Below are 27,568 nucleotides of genomic sequence, written 5' to 3'. Positions count from 1 at the left end.
ACCTTAACCTGCATGGAGTGGAAGGACTTTTTTTATTGACTTGATACCCTAGATAGATCACTTCACCTGCCTGGAACACACATTTTTCTCTTTCGAGATGGACACCTGCATCAGAAAACCGACTCAAAACCACCGCAGGTTTGCTAAGTTCTCTTTTTCTGTGGCTCCTCTGATTTGTGTGTCATCTAAGTATACTGCCACCTGAGGTAGCCCTTGGAGAATGTTCTCAACCATATGTTGAAAAATGGCGCATGCCAACGAGACTCCGAAGGGCAGGCATGTATATTTGTATAAACGCTATGGGTGTTAAGCATCACATACTTCTGGATGACTTGCCTAATTCTAGCTGGCATAGGCATGGCTCATAGCTAGTTTGGTGAAGGTTTGAAGGTTTGACCCCTGCCAGCTTGGCATATAGATCTACTATGCGTGGCATGGAGTACCAATCTAAATATGAGGTTTTATTAACTGTTAGTTTATAGTCCCCGCAAAGGCAGACCGACTTGTCGGGTTTGGGGACGAGTACTATTGGTGCAGCCCTTTCTATGAACCACAGTGGACATATTATCCTCAAGCTTTCTAACTGCTCAGGTTCGGTCTCTACTTTGGTAAGTAAAGCATATGGGACTGGCCATGCTCTAAATATATGGCTATGGAGTCGGAGTCCACATAAATCGTTGCCCTTGCTCCCTTTATTCTACCTAGGCCTTCTTGGAATACCTTGGGGTATTTGACAATGACCTTGTACAGTCCACCGGTTCCTAGTTTAAAGGTTTGTCGCCAGTCTAGACAGATCCTCTGAAGCCAGTCTCTGCCCAAAAGGCTGGGTCCTGGTCCTGTACAACTATGAATGGGAGTTGGGCCATCTGTTGCCCAAAGGTAATTGAAGTCATAGTGGTCCGCATAATCCTTAAAGGTTCCCATGTATACGTGGCCAACCTGGCCCTGGTGTCTCACAGGCCTCGGGGCAAGATGTCCATCCGAGGACACTGGAAGGTCTGTTCCCCGATGATGGAGATTGCATCTACCGTATGTACCTCCATTTCTAAGGAACGACCATTGAGGTGTCCTTGGCTTCCAGCCTGGGCGACATGCATACTGCTGATTCTGGCAACCTTGTATGGGTTGTGTCCTTTAGTCACACTTGCGGCTGATACTTGGTAGTCCTCTGGGGTGGCTTCCCTGGTACTTCTAGTGTTATCTGGCCATCTTTTGAGATGCCAGGAAGTCTTGACGCAATGTTGAGTTGGTGGTGGGTGAGGCGCATGGGAGCCTTTGATGGGAATGCTGGCTTTTCTATATGAAGATCCTGCATCCTCTCCACCCCCATCCTTTGGAGTTCTTGGGCCACTTTCTCGTCATTGCTCGATCAATAGCCCTTCTAAGATCTAGGATGGATTCTGCCAACAATTCTTTTTCTATCGCACCATTATTGCTTCCACACATTAGCCAGTCACATAGTATCTCGGTCAGGGATGGGCCAAACTCACAGTTTTTGGCTAGCTTCCTTAATCTAGTCAGGAATTCTGTCACAGGTTCCCCAGTGGCCTCCCCAGCTGCGGTGAATAGGTAGCACTGGAGGATTATGGATGGCTTTGGGTCGTAATGGTTCTTTACTTGATCCACAAGCTCACTGAATGTGTCAGGAACCGCAGGATAAGTTAAACTCTTATTAGTGCTAAACATCAGGGCTCCGCATGCTCTCAAAAGGATTACTTTATGTACATCATCCCCTTCTATGCTGTTAGCTTGGAAGAAGTAGTGCATGCGTTTGGCATACTGGGGCCATTCCTCCACGTTTGCATTGAGCTTCCCAAACAAGGGCATTTCTGGGTTTTTCTTTTTGCTTTGTTTCTTACCAGAGTTGTTATCGGGAAGTCTTGTAAAGGCTGCTCAGAATCCTTTGCTTGATCCTCGTCACCAGCGTAATAATTCCAGCAGGCACAGAGTGAAACGCAAAACTGGTTTATTTTAAATTGAAAATAAAACCTCAATCAGAGCACATAAAATAAACATCCCAGCCTAGAACTATCGACAGGAGCTACATTTACAGGTCCCACTAACTAGACCCAGCTGGGTGGGCCTCTGCCCACTCACTGCAGAAACTCGCATTCTATGAATGCAGCACGGTAGCATGGTGGTTAGCATAAATGCTTCACAGCTCCAGGGTCCCAGGTTCGATTCCTGGCTGGGTCACTGTCTGTGTGGAGTCTGGACGTCCTCCCCGTGTGTGCGTGGGTTTCCTCTGGGTGCTCTGGTTTCCTCCCACAGTCCAAAGATGTGCGGGTTAGGTGGATTGGCCATGCTAAATTGCCCGTAGTGTCCTAAAATGTAAGGTTAGGGGGGGGGGGGGTTGTTGGGTTACGGGTATTGGGTGGATACGTGGGTTTGAGTAGGGTGATCATGGCTCGGCACAACATCGAGGGCCGAAGGGCCTGTTCTGTGCTGTACTGTTCTATGTTCTATGAAGTACATGGGAAAATCAATCAGTGATTTCCATGGCCCTCATGAAGATGATCACAGACTCAATGAATGGAAGAACTTCTGTCTCATCAACATGGTGACACTAAACTGTGTCAATGCCTGTCCAGTCAAATCATGTGGTGATTTTCAGGAGAGCAGTGTTGGGAAAAGGGCTTGTGGCGCAGTGAGTAGCACCCGTGCCTCTGTACCAGAAGCTCCAAATTCAAATCCCGGTGGTAACATCACTCGGCTAGTAATCCTGAGGCCCAGGTTAATGCTGTGGTTCAAACCCCAGCAGCGTAGTTGGCTGAATTTAAATTCACTGAATAAGAAAATCTGTAAGTAAAAGCAAGTCTCAGTAATGATAACCATTAACCTGTTGTCAATTGCTGTAAAAATTCAGAACACAAGTGAAATGAATGTACCACCTACAGGTTTCTCCAGAGCCACGGCAATGTAGCTGGCTCTTAACTTTCTCTGAAATGGCCAAGCAAGCTACTAAGTTCAAGGGCAATTAGGAATGGGCTACAAATGCTAGCCTTGACTATGAAATAAAAGAAAACAAGGACTTGATGGCAAGGTAAATTCATAATATGGCAAAAAGGTTGCTTATCAACCTGCAAATCTAGCCACTTTGTTTTTGACAGGTGTGAGGGTCTTCTGGTCAGCCATGCTTGATGAGAACTGGCACTCTTCTAGTGATAGGTTAGCAACCTGTTCCAGAAAAAAAAATAACTATGGAAACAGACAGTGGCATGTTTTTTATCTATCTATTGAGATAGATATAGGACAAATGTCAGAGGTAGGTTCTTTACTCAGAGAGTAATAAGGGCGTGGAATGTCCTGCCTGCAATAGTAGTGACTCGCCAACATGAAGGGCATTTAAATGGTTATTGGATAAGCATATGGATGATAATGGAGTAGTGTAGATGGGCTTTTGATTGGTTTCACAGGTCGGCGCAACATCAAGGGCCGAAGGGCCTGTACTGCGCTGTAATGTTCTATTCTATTGTTTATTGCCTCATGTGTCATGGACATAGGACACTTCTAAGTCTAAGGGGTTATGTGGTGATTGTCCTTTTCAGAGCAACACAGCAGAGCAATGGTCACATGGCCTGTTTTGCCCTTTAAGGGACAATCGCCACAGGTTGATTAGTATTCTAACCGATCTTCCATCCTCAGCTAATGCCACCTAAAGGCAGACTTATTGCTTACTCATCTCATTTTACTGTTTGCAAAAGTGTTACGGAAAAAAATAGTTCATCCACACAACAATTTGAAAACAGTTCACTGTGTGAAGCAGTTTGTTGACATATTACAACACCTTAAGTGATGAATTTTGGAAGGAAGAATTAGGAGGGTCAATATAAGCTAGATTGTACAGTATAACTGATGCAGATAGAGAGACCTGCAGATAAATCTTTGAAGGAATCAGGATGTAACTAATAAAACTGTTTTTTAAAATGCTGATAGGCTGTTTGACTTTCTTAATAGAGGCATAGACCACAAAATCTTAAGCTACAATTACAATTTAGGCCCCAACTAGAGTATTCTGTCCATTTTGAGCATCAAACCTTTTTAGGAAAGGTGTTGATATTTTGGGGAGGTACAGAAGAAATCTACTGGAATGGTACTAGGGATGAGGGACTTCAGTGATTTGGAAAGATTAGACAAATTGGAATTATTCTCCTCAGAGCAGAAAAGGTTAAGAGGCAATTCAATACGTGCATTCAAAATATTGTGGCATGGAGTATGTATTTGTGTCTCTGAATCAATGTGCCTCTCTCCTGTTTATTTTTCACATTTGTTCGTCTTGAGGGTATCGGAAACTCCTCAATTACTGTTGTCTTCAGATCCCATGTAACCATTTGACCCTGTCCATTTGTATGGCCAAGGAAAGTGACTTGAACTTTTCCAAATTCACTTTTGGCTAGGTTTATCACCAAACCCGGCTCCTGAAGTCGATCAAATAACTCCATCAGATGTTTTAAATGTTCTTTCCATGTCTGGCTGAAAATGATCAAATCATCGATGTATACCACACAATTGGGTAATCCTGAAACAACTTTGTTAGTTAACCGTTGAAATGTGGCTGGGGCATCGTTCATGCCAAATGGCATAATGTTGAATTTGGTATATACCATCTGGAGTCACAAAAGCTGAAATCTCCTTCGCCCTTTCGGATAAAGGTACCTGCCAGTGACCTTTAAATAAATCCAGTTTGGAAATAAAAACTGATTGTTCCACTTTCTCAGTGCAATCTTCCAAACGTGGGATAGGATAAGAGTCCATTCTTGTAACTGCATTAACCTTTCTATAGTCCACACACAACCGTTGGGTACCGTCTGGTTCAGGTACCATCACTATGGGTGAGCTCCATTGGCTGCAACCCACTTCAATTATGCCATTTTTAAGCATACTCTCTATCTCTTTGTTAACCTGTGCCAATTTTAAAGGGTTAAGTCTGTATGGATGTTGTTTGATCGGAACACTCTTTCCCACATCCACATCATGTATAGCCATTTTAGTACTTCCCAATTTATCTCCACAAACTTGCCCATGTGATATCAATAACTCTTTCAGGTCAAACCGTCTTTCCTCTGGAAGGTAACCCAACAATTTATCCCAATTTTTAAGAACATCCTCGTTTTGCAATTTAATTTGAGGTATCTCAAATTCACAGTCATCTGGATTTGGTTCGTCACTTTGAGTTAAAATCATTAAAACCTCCTCCCTTTTCTCTCCTCTTTCAAAGTACCTTTTAAGCATATTCACATGACACACTCGGTGAGTTTTCCTTCTATCTGGTGTTTTACCACATAATTCACCTCACTTATTTTCCTTTCAATCTGATAAGGTCCACAAAACCTTGCTTTTAAAGGTTCACCTACCACTGGTAACAACATTAAAACTTTATCTCCACTGGCAAAACAATGATTTCTTGTTCGCTATCCATTTCATCACATTCTATGCAATTTTTAAATGTTGTCCAGTCAATTCACCTGCTCTATTTAATCGTTCCCTAAAATTTGCCACATAATCCAATAATGTAATTTCTGATTTCTCACTCACCAATTTTTCCTTAATCAATTTAAGTGGTCCTCTTACCTCATGACCAAAAATTAGTTCAAAAGGACTAAATTTGGTTGACTCATTATGTATCCCTAATTGCAAACAGTCCGAATGGAATTCCTTTCTCCCAATCCTCTGGATAATCTTGACAATACGCCCTCAACATTGTCTTTAATGTCTGATGCCACCTTTCTAACGCTCCCTGCGATTTTGGATGGTACGCAGTTGATTTAAATTGTTTTATTCCTAAGCTATCCATAACTTCTTTGAATAACCTCGAGGTAAAATTTGATCTTTGATCCGATTGTATTTCTGTGGGTAATCCATATCTGGTAAAGAATTTAATTAACTCCTCCACAATCTTTTTAGCTGTAATATTATGTACTGGAATGACCTCTGGAAACCTAGTAGACACATCCATTATCGTCAAAAGATATTGATTCCCACTTTTTGTTTTAGGAAGCGGTCCTACGCAATCAATTAGGATCCTTGTAAAAGGTTCCTCAAATGCTGGAATGAGTATTAAGGGCGCTGGTTTTATCACTGCTTGAGGTTTGCCTATCACTTGACATGCGTGACATGATTGACAAAATTTAACTACATCTTTATGTAGTCCAGGCCAATAAAAATGTTTTTGTATTTTAGCTTGAGTTTTCCTTATTCCCAAATGACCTCCCACTGGTACCCCATGTGCAACTCGCAACACCTCCTTTTTATACCCTACCGGCAATACTACTTGATGAACTTCTGCCCACTTTTCATCTGCCTGCATATGCAAAGGGCTCCATTTTCTTATCAAGACATTTCTTTTACGGTAATAACAATCTGGGATACATTCAGATTCCTCTTCCGTGTATGCTTTCTGATACATCCATTTTATTTATTTATGTTGTAACACTGCCAATTTTCCTGAACTAAAAATATCTGCCTCATCCTCCATCTGTTCTTGTTCTTTTTCAACCATCCAGTTTCAACCAATCGTTTCTGATAATTGCACTTCAACATCATCTTCACTCTTTGATTTCTCCTATTGTTTTTAACCTGTGACTTTGTCACCTTGTCACTACACAATCTGGAAAAATCCCAGGATATTCGTCCTTCAACACTTCAGTTGTCTGATTTTCTACTGGCTTATCAACCACAGTAGGCATTGTTCCCACCCGCAATCCAGCTATATCATTACCCAAGATAAACTGTATTCCTGGACAAGATAATTTCTCTGCTACTCCTACTACTACTACCACTTCACCACTCTTCACTGGACTTTCCAACCTTACCTTATATAATTGAACACTACTCCTCTCACCCTGAATTCTACATATTACCATCTTTTCTGGCAATATTCTTCCCAGACTACATAACTCCTCATCTCTTACCATTAAAGAATGACTAGCTCCTGTATCTCTTAAAATTGTGACTTCTTTATCTGCTCCTCCTGATACAAATGAATAAACTTTACCCATACAAGTAAATTCTTTAAAGAGATCTGGCACCTTGTTATCAATCACCTCTTGATCAGGCTGTACAATCTTTTGCACCTCCTTCGGTTCACTTGGGCTTTCCTTGACCACTTTAACAAATCCCACTGTCTTATCCTGTTTTACCACATCAGCCTTCCCAGTGCTTTTCTTCAACCACCAACACCATGACTTTACATGGCCTAGTTTATTACAGTGAAAACATTTGAAACTTTTCATGTCTCTTCCACCCTGCTGGATTTGTTTTTTAATCTGAGCTACATTCTCGTCATTATCTCCCATTAGATCACCTTTAACACTTGAGTGTTTCTCATGTCCCCAGTTTCTATTCCTCGCAGGCTGAGACTGATGTTGGAAACCAAGCTTTGATTTATGAACTAATTCATAATCATCTGCCATTTCTGCTGCTAACCTCTCAGTTTTAATCCTCTGCTCTTCCACATGAGTTATCACTACATCAAGAATTGAATTTTTAAACACCTCCAAAAGTATAATTTCTCTGAGAGCTTAATACGTTTGGTCTATTTTCAAAGCCCGTAACCGCCTATCAAAATTACTCTGTTTGGACCTTTCAAACTCTATGTATGTTTGACCAAATTATTTCCTTAAATTTCTAAACCTTTGTCTGTAGGCTTCAGGCACTAGTTCATATGCACCTAAGAAGGATTTTTTCACCTCCTAATATGTCCCAGATTCCTCCTCCGATAGTGATGCAAACAGTTCACTCGCCCTACCTATCAGCTTTGTTTGAATCAGTAATACCCACATGTCCTGTGGCCATTTCATTTGTTTAGCTATCTTCTCAAATGAAATGAAAATGGCTTCCACCTCCTTCTCGTCAAACCTTGGCAATGCTTGGACATATTCAAATAGATCCCGACCAAGCCTTCAACTATGACGCTCTTTCTCACTATCCTCATCACTATCATCCAACTGTAAGTTTCCATTTACATCTGCCAATTTTAACTGACTGTCATGTTTCATGGCCATTTTCTGAAGTTCAAATTGTCTCTCTATCTTTTTCCCTGATCTGTATCTCCCTTTCTCTTTCTTTTTGTTCGGCTAGGGGTATTCTTCCTGTTTTCCATTCTTCTCTCTCTCTTTTCTCGCTTTCTCTCTTTCTTTTTCCTCTGTCTCTTTTTGTATTCAAGCTGCTTTAATTCTTTCTCATGTTCCATTTGTTTAATTTGTAACTGAATTTTTGCCATTTCCAATGAGTCAAACTTTATCTCAGGCAACTTTAAATGCTTAGCCACCACCATAATTACCTCAGCTTTTCGCATTTTGTCAGGTAATGTTAACTGCAATGTTTTTGTCAAAATGTAACAGTCTGCTTTTAGTCTCTGTCCGTAAGGTACTGCGTGTGACCGTCTCCAACCCCAAACACTTCAGAGCCTCTGAGAGACATTGTCCACAACACGCTCCCTACTTAAACTAAAATACCACACCTGAAAAGCAACTAAAATATGCTCACCCCTCACTGTCCTGACATTAACTGAGCCAATCCAATAGATAGACTTGTATCTCCCTCAAGCCCCCAATTTGTTATGGATCAGGGTTTAGAGAACCCCAAAGTGTATCATGGAGTTCACCTGACACACAACTTTTAACAGATTGTGGTATGGGGAGCACATGGCCCAATCTACAGGTGTGATACGGCAGAAATGGAGAAGTATTTTTTAAAAGCAAAACAATGTTTATTCTACGAACTCACGTTAATCTTTTTAAAACATACAGTGAACATCTTAGCAACCATCAATTCAAATATAACCCCAAAGAATACAACACTAAGTAATCTTTAATAACTTCCCAAACTTCCCAGAAGACAAAAGAAACACCTTTTAACAGAAGCACATTAGGTTTACATTCACTACTGACAACATTTAGAATTCTGAATTCACCAAGAAATCAAGAGATAGTCTTTTTATGGCAGAGAGACCAACAGTACCTGCTCTGTCTGGCTTCAGCTCCAACACTGAACATGAAACTACAACACACCCTGCAGCAAAAAGCCTAAAAAAGTAAAACACTCACAGACAGCCCAGCTCACCCTACACTCTGACATCACTGATAAACACCCACTTATAAAGATACATTTCTTAAATATCCCATTGCTAAAAGGTACTCTCACATGACACCACTGACAGCTTGTCTCCTCACCCACTGACAGTCTCCTCACCCGCTGACAGTCTCCTCACCCACTGACAGTCAGTCTCCTCACCCACTGACAGTCCATTCACCCACTGACAGTCCCCTCACCCACTGACAGCCATTCCCCTCACCCACTGACAGTCTCCACACCCACTGACAGCCGGTATCCTTACCCACTGACAGGCAGTCCCCTCACCCACTGACAGTCTCCGCACCCACTGACAGGCAATCCCCTCACCCACTGACAGTCCCCTCACCCACTGACAGCCATTCCCCTCACCCACTGACAGTCTCCACACCCACTGACAGTCTCCTCACCCACTGACAGTCTCCTCACCCACTGACAGTCTCCTCACCCACTGACAGTCTCCTCACCCACTGACAGTCCCCTCATCAACTGACAGTCTCCACGCCCACTGACAGCCAGTCCCCTCACCCACTGACAGTCCCCTCACCCACTAACAGTCTCCACGCCCACTGACAGTCCCCTCACCCACTGACAGTCCCCTCACCCACTGACAGTCTCCTCACCCACTGACAGTCCCCTCACCCACTGACAGTCTCCTCACCCACTGACAGTCTCCTCACCCACTGACAGTCCCCTCATCAACTGACAGTCTCCTCACCCACTGACAGCCAGTCCCCTCACCCACTGACAGTCCCCTCACCCACTGACAGTCTCCACGCCCACTGACAGTCCCCTCACCCACTGACAGTCCCCTCACCCACTGACAGTCTCCTCACCCACTGACAGTCTCCTCACCCACTGACAGTCCCCTCATCAACTGACAGTCTCCTCACCCACTGACAGCCAGTCCCCTCACCCACTGACAGTCCCCTCACCCACTGACAGTCTCCACGCCCACTGACAGTCCCCTCACCCACTGACAGTCTCCACACCCACTGACAGTCTCCTCACACACTGACAGTCTCCTCACCCACTGACAGTCCCCTCACCCACTGACAGGCAGTCCCCTCACCCACTGACAGTCTTCACACCCACTGACAGTCCCCTCACCCACTGACAGCCAGTCCCCTCACCCACTGACAGCCAGTCCCCTCACCCACTGACAGTCTCCTCACCCACTGACAGCCAGTCCCCTCACCCACTGACAGACAGTCCCCTCACCCACTGACAGCCAGTCCCCTCACCCACTGACAGCCAGTTCCCTCACCCACTGACAGTCCCCTCACCCACTGACAGTCTCCTCACCCACTGACAGCCAGTTCCCTCACCCACTGACAGTCCCCTCACCCACTGACAGTCTCCTCACCCACTGACAGTCTCCTCACCCACTGACAGTCTCCACACCCACTGACAGCCAGTCTCCACACCCACTGCTAGCCAGTCTCCTCACCCACTGACAGCCAGTCTCCACACCCACTGACAGTCTCCTCACCCACTGACAGTCCCCTCACCCACTGACAGCCGGTATCCTCACCCACTGACAGCCAGTCCCCTCACCCACAGCCAGTCCCCTCACCCACTGCCAGCCATTCGCGTTCAACTTGGCAGCAACTATCTCCCCCTCCCCAGCTCAACAACCATTTTCCCCCTCGTCTCCCAACTTGGCAGCCACTTCCTCCCACTCAGCAGCAACGTTGCCTTTTCTACCTTCCCTGAAAACCTTCTTCCTTCCCCAGCAGATTCATCGCTGCTGTTGTACCATATCTTCAGGCCTCAGATTGAAGAAACGGAAACTGCTTTACTCCTATATTTATTGCTGATTGGTTCATTAGTGATCCTGTCTACTGCAAATAAAGGAGAGAAATGGCCTGTGATTGGAGGAGCAGTTCTTGAAGAATCTTCTTATTGACTTACTGGCATTTTAAACACTGAATCCGTGGGCCAGTTAGAAAGACCTGGTGGGCCTGATAGTGGTCCGTGGGCCATGTGTTTGACAAGTCTGATCTACACCTTACATACTGTCCCATCTGATTCCCCAAACCAGATCCAACAATGCCTTCTTCCTGGCATCATAAGAAATCTCTCCTGAACAACTTTCAGTGAACTGTTCTCATTCTCTGCCCTGTACACTATTGCTTTCCAGATTTATGTTAGGATAATGAAAGTCCCCCATTATCACTAATTTACCATTCTTGCACCCCTTTACACTTTTCCTGCAAATTTTCTCCAATATATCTTTCCCATTAGTTAGTGGCCTAAAGAGTAGACCCAATAATGTAATGGCAGGTTTATTATTTCGTGACTCTAACCGAATAGTGTTCTTTAACTGCACCCCAACATTTTTTTTCTCTCCAACATTGTGATATCTTCCCTTTTCTCTCTTGCCTTTCTTGCTCTGTCTAAATCTGATGTCTGTGAGCCTCTTTTACTGGGTCTCCGTGGCATTGAGCTGGTTTCTGTCCACTTTGGATCAAGTCTGCAAGTTACGTTTGTGTATTCATGTGCAAGCATTTTGCCTCTGTTCAGTGCCTCGCTGCTGTCCTTGGTGCTGAGTTTATTGCATCAGCTTGACAGCTGAGTTTTAAATCTGGTGTCTGTTCAAGTATATAGTTCAAAGGATCTTGGATTCACCTAATTGTCACAATTCAATATATAAAGGTACACACCTGTACACTTACTGGTGTTGCAGTTGCTCCTTCCTGTCAATGCATCGAAAGTTTACGCTCCTTAGATCGCTGATTCGATTCCGGCTCAATGGAAGCCTTACCTCCCTTTTAGGGCAGCACGGTAGCACAGTGGTTAGCATAGTTGTTTCACAGCCCCAGGATCCCAGGTTCGATACCGGCTTGGGTCACTGTGTCTGTGCTCCGCTTTCGTCCCACAGTCCAAAGATATTCAAGTTAGTAGATTGGCCATGATAAATTGCCCTTAGTGTCCAAAACATTATGTGGGGTTCCTGGGTTACGGGGATGGGGTGGAGGTGTGGGCTTAAGTAGTGTGCTCTTTCGAGGGTCAGTGCAGACTCGTTGGCCCGAATGGCCTCTTTCTGCAATGTAAATTCTATGATTTCTCCAGGATGTCCCAAAGTGCATCATTGCCAACTAATCAGTTTTGATGCACAATCACTTTTGGTTAAAAGTTACTGGCTTAAGGTAGCCATTTTTTCTATTGATTTAATTAGAGGAAAGGATGGTTGTAAAACAGAGAGAGAGGAGAGACAGTGTATTTGATGTTCAGTGGCAAATAATTGCCCAATGAATACTTAAGAACTCATGTAGAGGACCCTGATCAAATCCTAATCAAAAGTACACATTTTCACTGATTACCCAATAGAATTCACAGCTAAGAAATAAGATCATAAAGGGTAGCAATGATTATTCAAATCCAGGTTTCACTGCAGCAAAGGATCTAAATAACTGGGATGTACGGTTAAAGGTACAAGGAAGAAGGGCGACATGTGGAGCAGTGGTTAGCAGTGGGACAACGCCGCTGAGGACCCGGGTTCAAATCCCAACCCTGGGTAACTGTCCGTGTGGAGTTTGCACATTTTTCCCGTGTCTGTGTGGGTTTCACCCCCACAACCCAAAGATGTGCAGGTTAGGTGGATTGGCCATGCCAAATTGCCCCTTAATTGGGAAAACAAAATAATTGGGTACTCTAAATTTAAAAAAAAAAGGAAGAAGAGAAATTCGGTTGAAGTTTTTCACTCGAAGAATAATGGAATAGTATTAATTACTTACCAAGGAATGTCACTGAAATAGATAATACAATGCAACATCATCACCAACAGACTTATTTGTTTCTGGAGAAATCTGGGGGATATGGAAAGAAGGATTGGAGCTTAGGATAATCTATTAAAACAAGGGGGATTGATTTGTTGGGCCATTAAATATTTTCTGTTCCTATGAGGAAAGCACACAACTTGTGTTTACAGAGTGCTTTAACGTAGTAACAGCCCAAGGAGCTTGATCATAGAAGTAGGATGAATTGAGCACTTAAAAGAGAAGAGTAGGCAAATACACACAGAGATTTCAGGAGGGAATTGCAAAATATTAAAACTGAGGCAGTTGGAGGCACGGCTGTCATTAGTGGAGTGATTAAAATTAGGGATCCACAAGAGGCCAGAACTAGAAGAATGCAGTGAGATCAGAAGGCAGGAGGGCTGGAGGAAGCTACAGAAATAGAAATGGTGGGGGCAAAGAGATTGAAACAACGATGAATATTTTAAGGTGGAGGCATTGCCAGACTTTGGTATGACCTACATATATCCTGTACTTCCGATTGGCTCCATAGATATACACAGATATATATTGCTGGAGCATAATGCAAAATAGAAGGAATCTTCTTTGATTCACACTCTTCCTTCTTCTGTCACCTAAACTGTTCATTCATCTTGTCTTTATTGTCTGCTACTGTTTGGTCTCCATATCATAAAACGGATATCATGGCTTTGGAGAAATTACTAAGACAATTTACAAGGATGATGCAGAACTGAGATATCAAACTTTCAGGAATGATCAAACAAGCTAGGGCCCTTTTTCAAGAAAAGAGAAGGCTGTGGGAGATGACCTGATAAAGGTCTGTAAAACCTGAGAGGGGTTTGGTGGTATTTGTAGAGAGAATGCTTCAACTGATATAAGAAAATTACCAAGAAATTCAGCCAGTGTTTCTTGATCCAGATAGTGGTTAAAATGTGGGACTTGCTATCACAAGGAGTTGTTGAGGTGAGTGTCATTTAAAGCGACATTAGATAAGTACATGAGAAGAACAGATTAGATGATGAGGTGAAGGAAGGAGGCTCGTGTGGTGGCACACACATGGACAAGGTGGGCTGAATTGTCTTTATTGTGTGGTCGAAATTCTATGTAAATCTATGTTTGATTTCACCCTGTTAACATTTTATGTAATATCTATCCTGTGGCAGATTTGCAGTTAAACAAATTTACACAAGGATATTGCAACACAGAAACCTTTCTAGTAGCATGCAAGATCCACATTGCTGGTCCCAGCCCAGAGCCAGCAGAATTATTATCAGAATTATCAAATAAAAGTACCATTGAGGGAAGTCACTAATCACATTTATATTCATTCGGTATTTTTAAAACTCATATTCATTTGTTTTTCAGTACAAGTTGATTACTTCCATATTATATTGCACAGTGAATTGTGGGTTGCAGAAAAGTGGTGTGTATGTAGTTGTGTGGTACAGGGTAATGATAGGTGGAATCTTGAACCGAGATGCCCAAGCTCTTTTCCCCTCACTTGCCCATCTCAGTCAGGGTAGGTTCCAGTGTCATTTAGCACTACAATCTTGGCAATCCATATATTTTTCTTTCTCCTCCACAAATACCGACAAAATGTTCCTTAAGATTATGCCTCTGACCGTAGTCTGTTTCACAAATATTATGTTAATTTCACTCAGTTAATCATTTTTCATGTCCGAGCCTAGACAATAAATGTTGGCAAGCCTAGCTGGCTGTGTGATGTGTCCAGGCAAGCCCAAAGCTGGACTAATTTGATTTCTTAAAGTCCCACCTCAGGGTACTGATGGAGTACTATACCGTCAAAGGTCCTGCCTTTTGGATAAGTCACTAAACCAAGGTCCCAAATGCTCTTATAACAAAACTCTTATAGCAGACTTATAACAAAATCCTGGAAAGAAAGACTCCTGCATTTATTTCATTGTTTGTTGACTTAGGAAGCCAATCTCACATGCAGTGAATTGCTTTCTGAAGTGTGGTCATTCTTGAATTATGTGGAAGCTATTTTCTGCACAGTAAGGCCTCATAAATGAGAGTGGCAGGTCAATTTATTTCTGGGTGGAGTTAGTTCAGGAGTGTATTGATCAGGACACTGGGGAATTCCATATCCCCCCTCTGTTCAGGATGAGACAGTGGCTTGGTGGTAATATCATTGGACTAGTAATCCAGAGGCCCAGGCTAATTTTCTGGAGGCAGCTGATGAAATTTAAATTCAATTAATAAATCAGCAATGTAAAGCAAGTCTCAACAGCGGTAGCCAAGCGACCATCATTGATAGTTATCATAAAAACTCAGGAGACCTGAGAAGGTATGTTGAGTGACATTTATTTAGTTAACGTAAAGTAAAGGGCTCAATGCAGCTTACAACTCCCATTCGGGACTATTGGAAGTACCGGCAGTCCGGGCTGGCTTTTAAAGGGCAAGTTAATGAGCCCACCAGTGGGGATGCTTGATTTCTACAAGTCCATGGGCAGATCGATCACCATGTCCCCATGGGTCATGTGAGGGTTCTTATAGTTGTTAAAAACCCATATTGTCCTTCAGGGAAGTAAATCTGCCATCCATAATCAGAAACTCTGTAGTATCTCAAGGTATGGTGCCTCTGAAAGTGCAGCAATCCCTCAGGCACCGTCAATGTGGATTATAATGTCTTCATACAAAGGGTAGTGAAAATCTAGAACTTTCCCTCCAAAATGCTTACCGAAGAAGATTGTTTCCTATGAACTGCTACCTTTAGGGACTTGTATCTTGGGATTCGGACTCTCCTGTCAATTCACTCTGGAGTAGAGGCGGACGTTATTGCCTCATTGATAGCACGGAGGCAGATACTGCTCAGTTAGAGGTTTCCCACTTCGGCTTGTGCCGCTGACTGGTTGGGAGACTCAACGTCCTTTTTACATCTGGTGAAAATTAAATTTACTGGGCGCGATCTAACCAAACAAACATAGATTCCGTTCTGGACGAGATTAGCAGGGTCTGTTTATTTTCAGTGTCCGAATGGGGAATGTCCATCCGACGTCCACCCAGCATCATTTGCTGCACTGGGGAGCTCTGGCGAGCGGAATTCCTGAATGCAGGAAGAGATCAGGATGCCATTTTTAAATGGCGCCCCAATCGCTCGACTCTCCGCCCAAACCCCAGACCTCCCCAAAGCCCCAACTCACCTCTAAGGGGGCCACCAAGCCCCCTCCCCCCCACCCCCATCTCGAATGGGCAGGGCAGCGCCTGGCCTGATTCTTGGTGTAGGAAAAATCCCGCTTTCAGGCTCGCCTCCTTTCAGCGTCTTCACCCTTCACCCTCCCAAACTTTGAGGCCCTTTCATACCCGCCCTTCATATCCCCCTCATTCCCCCTTTCATGGGCATTGTCCCCCACAGGCCCCAATCTTTGGCAGTGTCACTATGGCACTGGCACCCTGGCAGAGTCCACCAGCCTGGCAGTGCCACCCAGGCACCCTGGTAGTGCCAGGGTGGCAGTGCCAAGGGGTCAGGGTGCCACAGCGAGAGTCTGGTTGCCATTTGGCATGACCAACCCACCTACCCTGCACATCTTTGGCTTGTGGGTGTGAGACCCATGCGGGCACAGGGAGAACTCCACACAGACAATGTCCCAGGGCCGGGATCGAACCTAGGTCCTCGATGCCGTGAGGCAGCAATGCTAACTACTGCTCCATGGTGCCACCCTAATAGCTCATTTAATTATACAGATCTCGATAACTTGCAAGGTTCAGTTGAATCTCGCCAGACTACTTGAGCATTGTGAATATAGTGAGAGGCCTCTCACGAGATTCAACGGCCACATCTTGACACCAAGTTGGGCAAATTGTGCCCATAGAGCATGAGACATGAGCTCTAGTATTTGATATACCACAATTTTACACTTAGCTGTCTGGAACGAGATTAATTGTTAAAACAGACTACAAATTCCTTGAAATGATACAGCAAAAGCCATTGCCAAATGCACCATCTAATCTGATACAATTATTGATCAAACTTCAAGAATAAAATTGCGCTAGCATTGCTGCCTACGGCGCTGAGGACCCGGGTTCGAATCCCGGCCCTGGGACACTGTCCGTGTGGAGTTTGCACATTCTCCCCGTGTTTGCGTGGGTTTCACCCCCACAACCCAAAAAGATGTGCAGGATAGGTGGATTGGCCATGCTAAATTGCCCCTTAATTGGAAAAAATTGGGCACTCTAAATTTTTTTTTGAAGAATAAAATTACGCTGATGCTACACGTCAGGCAACAAGATGACTGCTTCAGAGACAGCTTGGGCAGGTTGCCATATCCAACAGAGAATGCGGATATTTCACTGGATCTGTACGTCAATTCATTGGATACACAAGTCGATTTGGTGAGTTTTGAGAAACACAAAGTCACCAATTACAAGAAAAGGCATACAAACACGCAGTATTCTAGGCCCTATGGAAAGCCATAATTGAAAGTTTGCCTGATGCACTGCAAGTAGTCCAGAAAACCTTAAAACCATTTTGTGCTTCCTGAGATATATTAGGAATATCTAGAGAATATTCAAGAGTAGACAGGTTCTAATACTTGAGTTACTCCAACCAGGCATACTGATGCAATTGCACCTGCTCTCGTGGGCACTAAGCACACTGGATGTCTGGCAAGAGAAATGTTATACTAGTCAGGGATCAGCAGTGATATTGAAGATGTGAGACATGCCAGGCACACCATCCAAGCCAGCGCAAGGAGCCATTGATACTTCATGAGATTCCATCACACCTGTGGACCAGAATTGCTGCAGACCTATTTAATGTTTGCGATGACGAATTTTGACTAGTGTTGGACTGTTTTTCCAAGTTTCCGATATCTTGACAACTGCATGATATGTCGAGCACAGCTATTGCCAGAATGATGAGTGCCATTTTCAGTTTGTTTTGGGGTGCCACGAGAAATTGTCTCAGTCAACGGTCCTCAGAACACAGGCAAACCATTTAGAGATATGTGTGTGAAGCGGGTTGACCTTTGGGCAGCACGGTAGCATAGTGGTTAGCACAATTGCTTCACAACTCCAAGGTTCCAGGTTCGATTCCCGGCTTGGGTCACTGTCTGTGTGGAGTCTGCACGTTCTCCCCGTGTGTGCGTGGGTTTCCTCCGGGTGCTCCGGTTTCCTCCCACAGTCCAAAGATGTGCAAGTTAGTTGGATTGGCCATGCTAAATTGCCCTTGGTGTCCAAAATTGCCTTTCGTGTTGGGTGGGGTTACTGGGTTATGGGGTCAGAGTGGAGATGTGGGCTTGGGTGTGGTGCTCTTTCCAAGAGCCAGTGCAGACTCGATGGGCTGAATGGCCTCCTTCTGCACTGTAAATTCTATGACTTTTATCGCCACATTATCCTCAATTTAAAGGCCTGGCAGAGGGTTTGGCTTGAACTGTGAGCCCTTGATTATCATGTGCCAGGAAATGAAGCAGGATTTACAGGCTGTAATGCTACACCTAAGTGCAATGTGATATGAAGGCCTGGCACATATGGGATTAATGTGAGGCTAAGTGTAATACTGCCTGCACAGTGATACAAGAGAACACATGTCTCACACCAAAGGGTCAATGTGGTGTGGGCAGAGCCACATACAGACCAAAGCATGAAGACAGCTCCTCGCTTGTACCCTCCACTATGTTTTTGTAAATAGTTCTAGTAATTAATAAAGACTTAGTTATCCTGCTAAAGACTATGAAGACTTCATTAAACCTACCGAGATATGACCAACATGGTGTCAGCAGAGGGATGAACCCCCAGAATGTCACTAAAGTGCAGATACAAACCAAAATGCTGGAAGACTGACAGAAAATCAACAAAGCAAACTGACCTAAAAAGAAGCTCCAGAAGGAGAGGTGCAGAGGAAAAATCATCAAGAAAAGCTCAAAAGAAAGGCTTGGAAGCTTAAGGCAGAAATGTAAAATTCCTTACTCCAGCAGAAGACTTCAGATCCTTTGGAATGCCAGCTTCAAACCTCAGAGTCAGCAGAATTTGCAAGGGTGACCTAAATACTTTTAAAATTCCAGGCTGCATCAAATCCTGAGACACCTTTAACATAATTCAGAGTCAGAAGTGCTTTTTCAGAGAATCTCGTTGCTAAAACCTGATCACCAAGTCAGAGTCTAAATATATGACATCCGAGTTCATCCAAAGGAAAAGAAAAATATTCTGTTAAATATTTTGGGAACACCATAGCTGTTTAGCTTGGTAAAAAGTAAGCAGAAGTTCAAATTCGACAGAGTCATGAATAAAAAAAAGCTAAAATGCTGAACAAGTGAAGTCTGCAGGCAACCAGTCTAGGCAACCATTGTTAAATTTTCTTGCAAACTAAGTATCACCAATATTGTTGCGGAACACACCAAACAGCAAGCACATGAAATCCCATTGTCTCTCAGTAAATGGTGATGCCTTCTTGAAATCCTTAACTCTCCTGAAGCAGAACACACACTTTTAAAATTTTGAACACGGATCAAACTTCCACACTTACAAATTAATTTGGACTATTCTAGGGCCCAGATCAATCACAAAATTGGGGACTTTGGAGGAAAAAATTCTTAAGATACAGCATTGCTTCATGTGCATGGTAGCACAGTGGTTAGCACTGTTTCTTCACAGCGCCAGGGACCCGGGTTCGATTCCCGGCTTGGGTCACTGTCTATGCGGAAACTGCATATTCTCCCCGTGCCTGCGTGGGTTTCCTCCGAGTGCTCCGTTTTCCTCCCACAAGTCCTGAAAGATGTGCTTGTTAGGTGAATTGGACATTCTGAATTCTTCCTCAGTGTACCCGAATAGGTGCAGCAGTGTGGCAACTAGGGAATTTTCACAGTAACTTCATTGCAGTATTAATATAAGCCTACTTGTGACACTAATAATGATTATTATTATTTAAATTTAAAAAGTCAGAAGAAGAGCAGATGAACATGCTGCTTTACTTGGTAGGTCCGATTGCAGAGGACATTACTGCAAGACAGGAAATTAACGAATCATCTGCAAAATTCAAAGAGGTACTAATATCATTCAACATTTATTTTAATCCAAGAAGCAGCAAAATACTCAAAAGAGCTAAATTCAATAAGAGAGTCCAACAGCCAGGAGAACCTGTTGATTCAACCATCAATTATATGTACAGGGTAGCAGAAGGCTGCGCATATGGGGGTTTAAAATCAGAATTCATCAGTGGTAGAAAACTGGCAGGAATAGCAGATGACACAGTCTCTGACTGCCTACAAGCAATGGAAGATCTAACCCTGGAAAAGGCAACTCAGATAGACTTGATGTGGAGATACCGGCGTTGGACTGGGGTGAGCACAGTAACAAGTCTTACAACACCAGGTTAAAGTCCAACGGGCTTCATTCGAATCACTAGCTTTCAGAGCACATCTCCTTCCTCAGGTTAGACAGTCAGAACTCCATGAGCAGCACAGGAACATATTAACAAGAAATAATGAATCATGATGAAGAGGCCAACCCGCAGTTCAGCTGATTAAGCAACAAAAATACAGGGGCACTCTGTGTTAGGGAAATCAATACCCAAACTGGCCAGCAGGGCCATTATACAACACTGTGAAGTGAAGCTCCCCAACAAGCGAGATCAATGTCCTGAGAGTTCAGCCCATTGCTTCCAGTGCAACAGGATTGGAAACTGCAGCAAGCTGAGCAAGGCAAAAACTCTGAAATGCACAGAATGCTCAAAGATTATCCACAAGGTCGAGGCTGCAATCCTGAAAGACACACAGACATGTTTCTTGGGTGAGGGCAAAGATTTTGGTTTCACATTTTGAAATGTGGATATTTCAGTAAATGACCATATAACAAATTTTTAAATAGATACAGGAGCCAGTGTAAGAGTCCTGTCAGAAAAAGAACCGTTGCTAAAAGACCTCTGTCTTCAAAACATAGACAGGCAACTCCATGGGCATAGAGGAATCCAGTTTCCAGTCATAGACATCATTCTGGAACCACTACGGTATGGCGATGAACATATCTTCGAGCTGATGTATAGCATCTGTGACCAGCCTTTCTCCTTTGTCTCTCTGAAACAGAAATGCTTGTGTAGCCCTGGACCTTTTCAAAATGGCAGAAGATGCCAAGACAACTGTTATTGTTACTCATACAGAACTGCAAGTTCTTGAGTAGTCAAAACAAAAACAGAGTATACTGACTGGAACTTTGGCTCTGAACTGTGTCCCTTTTTGCAGAGCAGGGTTGCTCATTCTTGTTACAGGTGCCAAAAAGCCTACAATGGTCAGACCAACCAGCCACCCAGGAGGTAACCACGATACCTCCAGCAGAGGATGTAAAAGAGAACAAACAACAGTCTAACGAACCTCCGATGACAGTACAGCAAGTCAACACTTCAACCATACAAACATACCATGCATCTCCCAGCCGGCATGCTAAGTCGCAAAAGATGCTGGAGCATGGTTGCAGCCATCAATTGCCGACAGCAAAATGCAGAGGTGAGTGTACCACTAAACCTAATTCTCATCACAGGACTGCTAATCCTTCACCACTCAATGATGGAAAAAGCAAAAGAAGTGACAAAGAGACGAGTATAATGTTCGACCATCCCAAGAGCCAAAGTAGTAACCACTGATCATTGCAACAACCAAACTAATCGAGTGTAGTTCAACACTCTGAATAATTGAAGAAAATGTTGAAAAAGTACCCAGATGCCAGCTCAGCTTTCAAACCTAGAGAAAGAATCAGCAAAAACAGTGCCTGCCACTCCTCCAACAATGATGTGAACAAGGTATGGAATGGTTATAAGGCGTCTACGTCCCTTGAATCTTTGATTTAAAGAGGGGAGATGGGGTTGTTATAATGTGGTTATACTGTGAATGTAGTAATAATGTAAGACATGAAGTAAACGAATATAACATTAAATATATTAGACAAGGTCTTGGGAGGTGTAGTATAAGAGTCTGGCACATATAGGGTTCAGGTGGGACTAAATATGGTACCTCCCACACAGTGATGTAAGACAATAAATGACTCACACCTAGAGGACAGTGTAGTGTCAGACAGACCTAGGGCATGGAGACAAGTCCTACCGTGTACCCATTACTGCATATTTGTAAATAATTCTAGCAATTAATAAAGACTTACAGTTAACCTGTTAAAGACTATTAGGACTTCATTAAATCTACCAAGATGTAACCAACACCCCACAACAAGCAACAGAATTGAGTGCAAGTTTATCCTCACCGGCCAAACTTATGTTTGGGAGGCATGTTCAAATGGCTCTTCCAAACCATGAAATATCCAAGTTTCTACATGTACATGATGAACTTCTGCTCAAACAGGCAAAACTGTAGGATATGCATCACCAACATGCTTGTAAAGAATTTCCAAGTATGACCCTAGGACAAAAGGTTTGGGTTTGACATCCAACAAAGGGAACCTGGGACGGGATTCTCCCCACCCGGCGGGGCGGGGGGGTCCCAGCGTGTTGGAGTGGTGTGAACCACTCCGGCGTTGGGCCGCTCCAAAGGTGCGGAATTCTCCGCACCTTTAGGGGCCAAGCCCTCACATTGAGGGGCTAGGCCTGCGCCGGAGTGGTTCCCACTCCGCCGGCTGGCGTGAATGGCCTTTGGCGCCGGCCGGGGCCAAAAGGACTTCGCCGGCCGGTGTAAGTCCGCGCGTGCGCCAGAGCGTCAGCGGCTGCTGACGTCATACCGGTGCATGCGCAGGGGAGGGGGTCTCTTCCTCCTCTGCCATGGTGAAGACCATGGCGAAGGCGGATGAAAAAGAGTGCCCCCACGGCACAGGCCCGCCCGCCGATCAGTGGGCCCCGATTGCGGGCCAGGCCACCGTGGTGGCACTCCCCGGAGTCAGATCGCCCCACGACCCCCCCGCCCCCAGGACCCCGGCGCCCGCCCGCGCTGCCAATCCCGCCGGTAAGAGAGGTGGTTTAATCCACGCCAGTGGGAGAGGCTGGTCAGCGGTGGGACTTTGGCCCATTGCGGGCCGGAGAATCGCCACGGGGGGCCCGCCGACCGGCGCAGCGCGATTCCCGCCGAATCTCGGGGGGCGGAGAATTCGGGACACGGCGGGCGCGAGATTGACGCCGGCCCCGGGCGATTCTCCAACCCCCCGGGTTTCTAGCTGAAACAGCTAAGTTTGTCAAAAGCTACAATTGCAGAAGTGGGGGTGGCTCTAAATGGAGTGACATTACATTGAAATCATTGTCAATGTCGGGAGATATCCATGCAACACCCAGTAATCCTGTTACAATTAGAACATATACAAGGGAGAGATTGCAACATACCATTGTGGGAGATCATGAAGGCAGCTAGCACAAGATCATTCTGCAAGAAAGCAACACACCCACAAATAAAGACAACTGATATAATAACAATTAGAGATTTCAAAGAGGTTCCACTGTGACCCAATCAGATCATATTAGCAAACCACCGTTACGTTTCATAGACTCGTAAACTTGTTCAGTGCTAAGTTCACAATGCATTGGCTTGCTGTAATGTAAATAATATTGACATCTTTATTATTATCTGTATATTTATTATGAGTGAGTACTCTTAACTTTGACCCCTAGTCTTGTGGCACAGTGTGTAGCGGCCCTGCCTCTGATTCATTGGCTCTGGGTTTGAGACCCATTCCAGGTCTTGATGGCCCCCAAAGGTGCATTCATAACATAGCTAAACATGTTGATTATCAACCTGTAAATCTTTCCAATGTACCTGTGGCAGACGCTAAGAGTGGGAGAGTCCCCGAGCCAGCCATGCTTGTTGTGGAGTGGTACCCCTCAAGCTATATGTAGCCTCTGGTGACAAGCTAGTGACCTGCTGCCGGAAAAGCTAGCTACAGAAACAGACATAAGCATGTGCTTCAATAATAAATAAATCAGAAAATGCTGGATAAGCCCAGCAGTCTGGCAGCGCCAGGGAGTGCTGGAGAGAGAGTTTGTCATCAGACAGGATATGATTCCATCTGTCTCATGGTGCAATAGCTGGAGTGTGTTCTTTCACCAAGGAAAACGTACTAGCGAGAACTCCAGCAACAACTATATGCTACTATAATCTTTAAATAAAGAACTGATAATATAGTTTACAGACCTACCTGAGTGATGAGTTTCTGGTTGAATGATAGAAGGAAACACAACAGTATGGAATGCTGGTTTTGCATTTCTTCCTTGCTTAGCCAGCTCTGGCTATATCACTGCAGGAGGGTGCTGAACAGAGAAACTATAGTCCTCGGGAGGGCAGTCACCACTTCATTGATAGGCATCCCCTGGCAGAGGGCTTGACGTGTTCTCGAGCAGGGTTAGAAATAGAGTGGCTGCTTCAAATCTTGGTTGTGGTTTCTCAATGGATCATTGTGGCCACAAGAAATAGACTGACATTTGAACTGTAAGTTTAAAAAGGCGTAATTGAAGTGGGATCATTTTGAGCAATTGGTTAGCAGATCTGAGGGTTCTGATTTGCAACTGAGTCCAGTCAAATGGGATGATATTTATGGGAATATAACAGGAAGAGGCTATTCAACTTCTTGAGACTGCTTTCTGGCGAATCTGTATCCTCTCCACCATTTGCCTTGAGTTTGTGACAGCAGAAGACAAGGGTGGTTGCCACTGACCTCAAAGTAAGCCTTGCTGAGAGACCTAACAATTTATTTAACAAAAACTTTAACTCTATCATCATGCAGTGGTTTGCAACTAATTGCAGTGTTATCTACTGAGGGTTCCCAATGTGGAGCTGTAGTGATGTCACCAAACTGTTCAAGCAATCATTCACACTAAATCATTTTCACAGGCACCAGACCAGGTAAGGAAATGCACTACAATAAAATTACTTTTAAAATCATCTACACAATCATCGAATCTACATAATCCCTACAGTGCAGAATGAGGCCATCAGGTCCATCCAGTCTGCACAGACCCTCTGAAAGAGCACCCCACCTCAGCCCACTTGCCCATCCTATCCCTGTAACCCCACGTAACCTTTGGACACTAAGGGGCAATTTAGCACTACCAATCCACCTATCCTGCACATCTTTAGATTGTGGGAGGAAACCGGCGCACCCGGTGTGAACAGGCACGGGGGAGAACATGCAAACTTTCCACAGTCACCCAAGGTGAGGAATCAAATGCAGGTTCCTGGCGCTGTTAGGCAGCAGTACTGTGGCACTGTGCCGCAAATTAAAGATTGGGATATACACATGTGGTAACGGTTGAACATGAATAACCCTGAATACTTTTATTTTAAACATGTAGTAAATAATCATAATGGAGATGTTTAATAACACTCCACAAATATAAAATGATTCTCTCAGGGCCAGTTGTTCAGCAATACTTATTACCTTTAAAACTGTTATAAATCTAGTTATACTTGAATGAAAAAGATGCAACTTTTTATGGAGTTCCTAACAGTGATATGAGAGCAGGAAAGGAGAATTTGTGGTTGATTTCATTGATTATTGGTGCTGAGAGGTGAATGTGGAAGAGGGCGGGTCCAAAAGCGCAACCTGTGGTGGAATCTGAGTGACAGACTGCAACCTCAGGATTTCTATGCTAATCTGCATCTGTGCTACATCCTGACGTTGAGGCCGCCTTCAGAGGGATAATGAATATGAACACTGACAGCTCACTGTCAATCCTCCTTGCAAAATTCAGGCCAAGTTATCCTTTCTAAGCTACAGTTCCCAAAACTGCATGCAGTGCTCTCCGTGGGGTTCAATACAAAACCAGAGGAATTTAAAGATCTCAAAGCGATAGTGCAACTACTCCTCCCCCACCCACTCCCCCCCCCCCCCCCCCTGCGAAGATCACTGCACCGGGGCCATTCCAAAGGGTCCCCCTTCAGCGCCCCCTCCCCCTGGTTTGCAGTTCGCTACGGGGTTGCCAAATGCCCCCCTTCATGGACATGCTCATCTGCTTCATGCCAAGTGAGGGGTCCTATTTAGACTATCCTCCCAGAATAGTGGAATGTGCACCGGGCGAAACTGCCCCCCCCCCCCCCCCCCCCCCCCCCCCCCGCCCCCGCCTCCCCCAACCACCAATCTTTGTAATTCAGCCTCCTTTAAACAAAAAATAAAAGTGCTTTCTCAAGTGGCAACATTGCATTTCCATTCTGGGGGTTGAAGGGTGTTTTGTGTGGGAAATGTCAACTTGTTTGGCATGGGGCAGTAGTTTAGGAATTATGACACATCGCTTGAGCAAAGGATATTTCACCCTGTGTCTTAATCTGTATTAAATCTAACCAGGCAAAATCCAGACACACTGTTGGTCTCATCTCAATAAACTTAAACAGAAAGAAAAAAAGCTTTAGAAAAGGCCAAATATTGTTCCATTTCAGTCTTTAATCCATTACCAAAACTACCCCACTTATCTTTTTCAATCGGATAATGTATTTATGGTACTTTAGGCACTTGCATCAAATTATTATTACTGCTAAGTAAAGCTCTATACCCCCCACTCCACAAAACACTTTCAACACCATGAAACCAGGGTTGGTCTTGATGAGAATTAGTTCTGTTTCATGTGAACCTATAATTTGTAGTTGTTATCCATCACTGAAAAAATCAATATCATTTTATAACCAGTTTGTGAGTGAGGTACACAGAAAATAATGTAGTTCAATCAAAAAAGAAACCTTGACAGAATCGGCCTTTTGGTTACGATGAGCACAAGGTCAGGTGTAATGCCTGGATCTGGTATGTCTCTCTTGTGAATCTCTCTTTAATGAATTGGATTAAATTTGAATTAGTTTTTGGAGCAGACAAGGAGCTGGATTAGAGGTTTGCCCCTGTCCATACTCTGAGCTCTGGCTTTGTAACTCATATAAAGTAATTTTTTTAAAAGCATAAAGTTTCTGCTCTTCAGGGAGGTAAACTAGGCCATCTACCAAACCAAGTCAAGTTTGCTAATGAAACAATGAGACCAGGTCATCTCTACTGAAAAAACCAAACCCTCTCTTCCAAAGCAGGTGCTCTGTTCCAACTTCACTCGCAGCCTCGTTCAGATGTGTCCCCAAGGAAATTCATCCTGTTGGGAATCGAAAACCAGTGAGCAATATCATAAGGGTGTCAGTTGTTTTCAGAGTTCTAACCAACTGGGATCCATACGATTGAGAGGGAAAGGAAACTATTTTGGAGAAAGTTACACAGCTTTCTTTAATTGAACAATCTTAAAAATATTTAAAACTTTCAAAAGCCACAGATTTCTGAGCAGGTAGTACAAGGTGTCAACTGCAGCTCGGTGGGTGAGTCAAGGTTGTGTGTTTAAACCCATTCCACAGACTTGAACATAAAATTCAGGCTGACACACCAATTTAGAAGTGAAGGAGTGCTGCACTGTTGGACATCTTTCGAATGGGATGTTAAAACTGAGGCCCTGCATGCCCTCTCAGGTGGATGTCAATGAATCAAAGAGTTCACCAATCAATAAAAAAAAATCTTGCACATTTGCATGGTCAAACTCCAGACATGGCAACAAACAATCTTAAAATATAAGTCATCGATCTGGTGCCTGAAATATAAAACAGCGGTAACTGCTTTCGGATAAGCACCCACTATTATCTGGATTTTCTCTATTTAGCGACACAGGCTAAATGATCAATCAAAACGTTGTGGATGTTGGGATACAATCTAAATTTTTGAGACTGAGATTAACAGATTATGGTCAACAGATGCAGAGAAAAGGATTGTAAGTGGAGTTAAGATACACCTCAATCATAATCTAATTAAATGATGAAGCAGGTCAGAGGAATTAAATGGCATGT

The 27,568-nt window shown here is 44.0% G+C and overlaps 2 protein-coding genes across 9 annotated transcripts in view; both read left to right on the top strand.

Moving 5' to 3' along the window:
- The window catches only part of LOC119978064 (protein ELFN1-like), a 427,227-nt gene that overhangs the window by 275,196 nt on the left and 124,463 nt on the right, over positions 1-27,568 (top strand). The window lies entirely within an intron of this gene.
- elfn1a (extracellular leucine-rich repeat and fibronectin type III domain containing 1a) overlaps positions 1-27,568 on the top strand; it is a 157,124-nt gene that overhangs the window by 93,915 nt on the left and 35,641 nt on the right. Inside the window, exon 1 of one of the 4 annotated variants that reach the window (XM_038819431.1) lies at positions 19,735-21,582. The exons of the other annotated variants lie outside the window; for them this stretch is intronic. The gene's annotated coding sequence lies outside the window, so the exon portion shown is untranslated. Of the gene's footprint in view, positions 1-19,734; positions 21,583-27,568 lie in introns of those variants that run through there. 4 annotated transcript variants of the gene reach the window in all.

Source organism: Scyliorhinus canicula, chromosome 15 (genome assembly GCF_902713615.1).
Source record: "Scyliorhinus canicula chromosome 15, sScyCan1.1, whole genome shotgun sequence".
NCBI lineage: Eukaryota > Metazoa > Chordata > Chondrichthyes > Carcharhiniformes > Scyliorhinidae > Scyliorhinus > Scyliorhinus canicula.
This window is presented reverse-complemented; position numbering and strand designations above follow the sequence as displayed.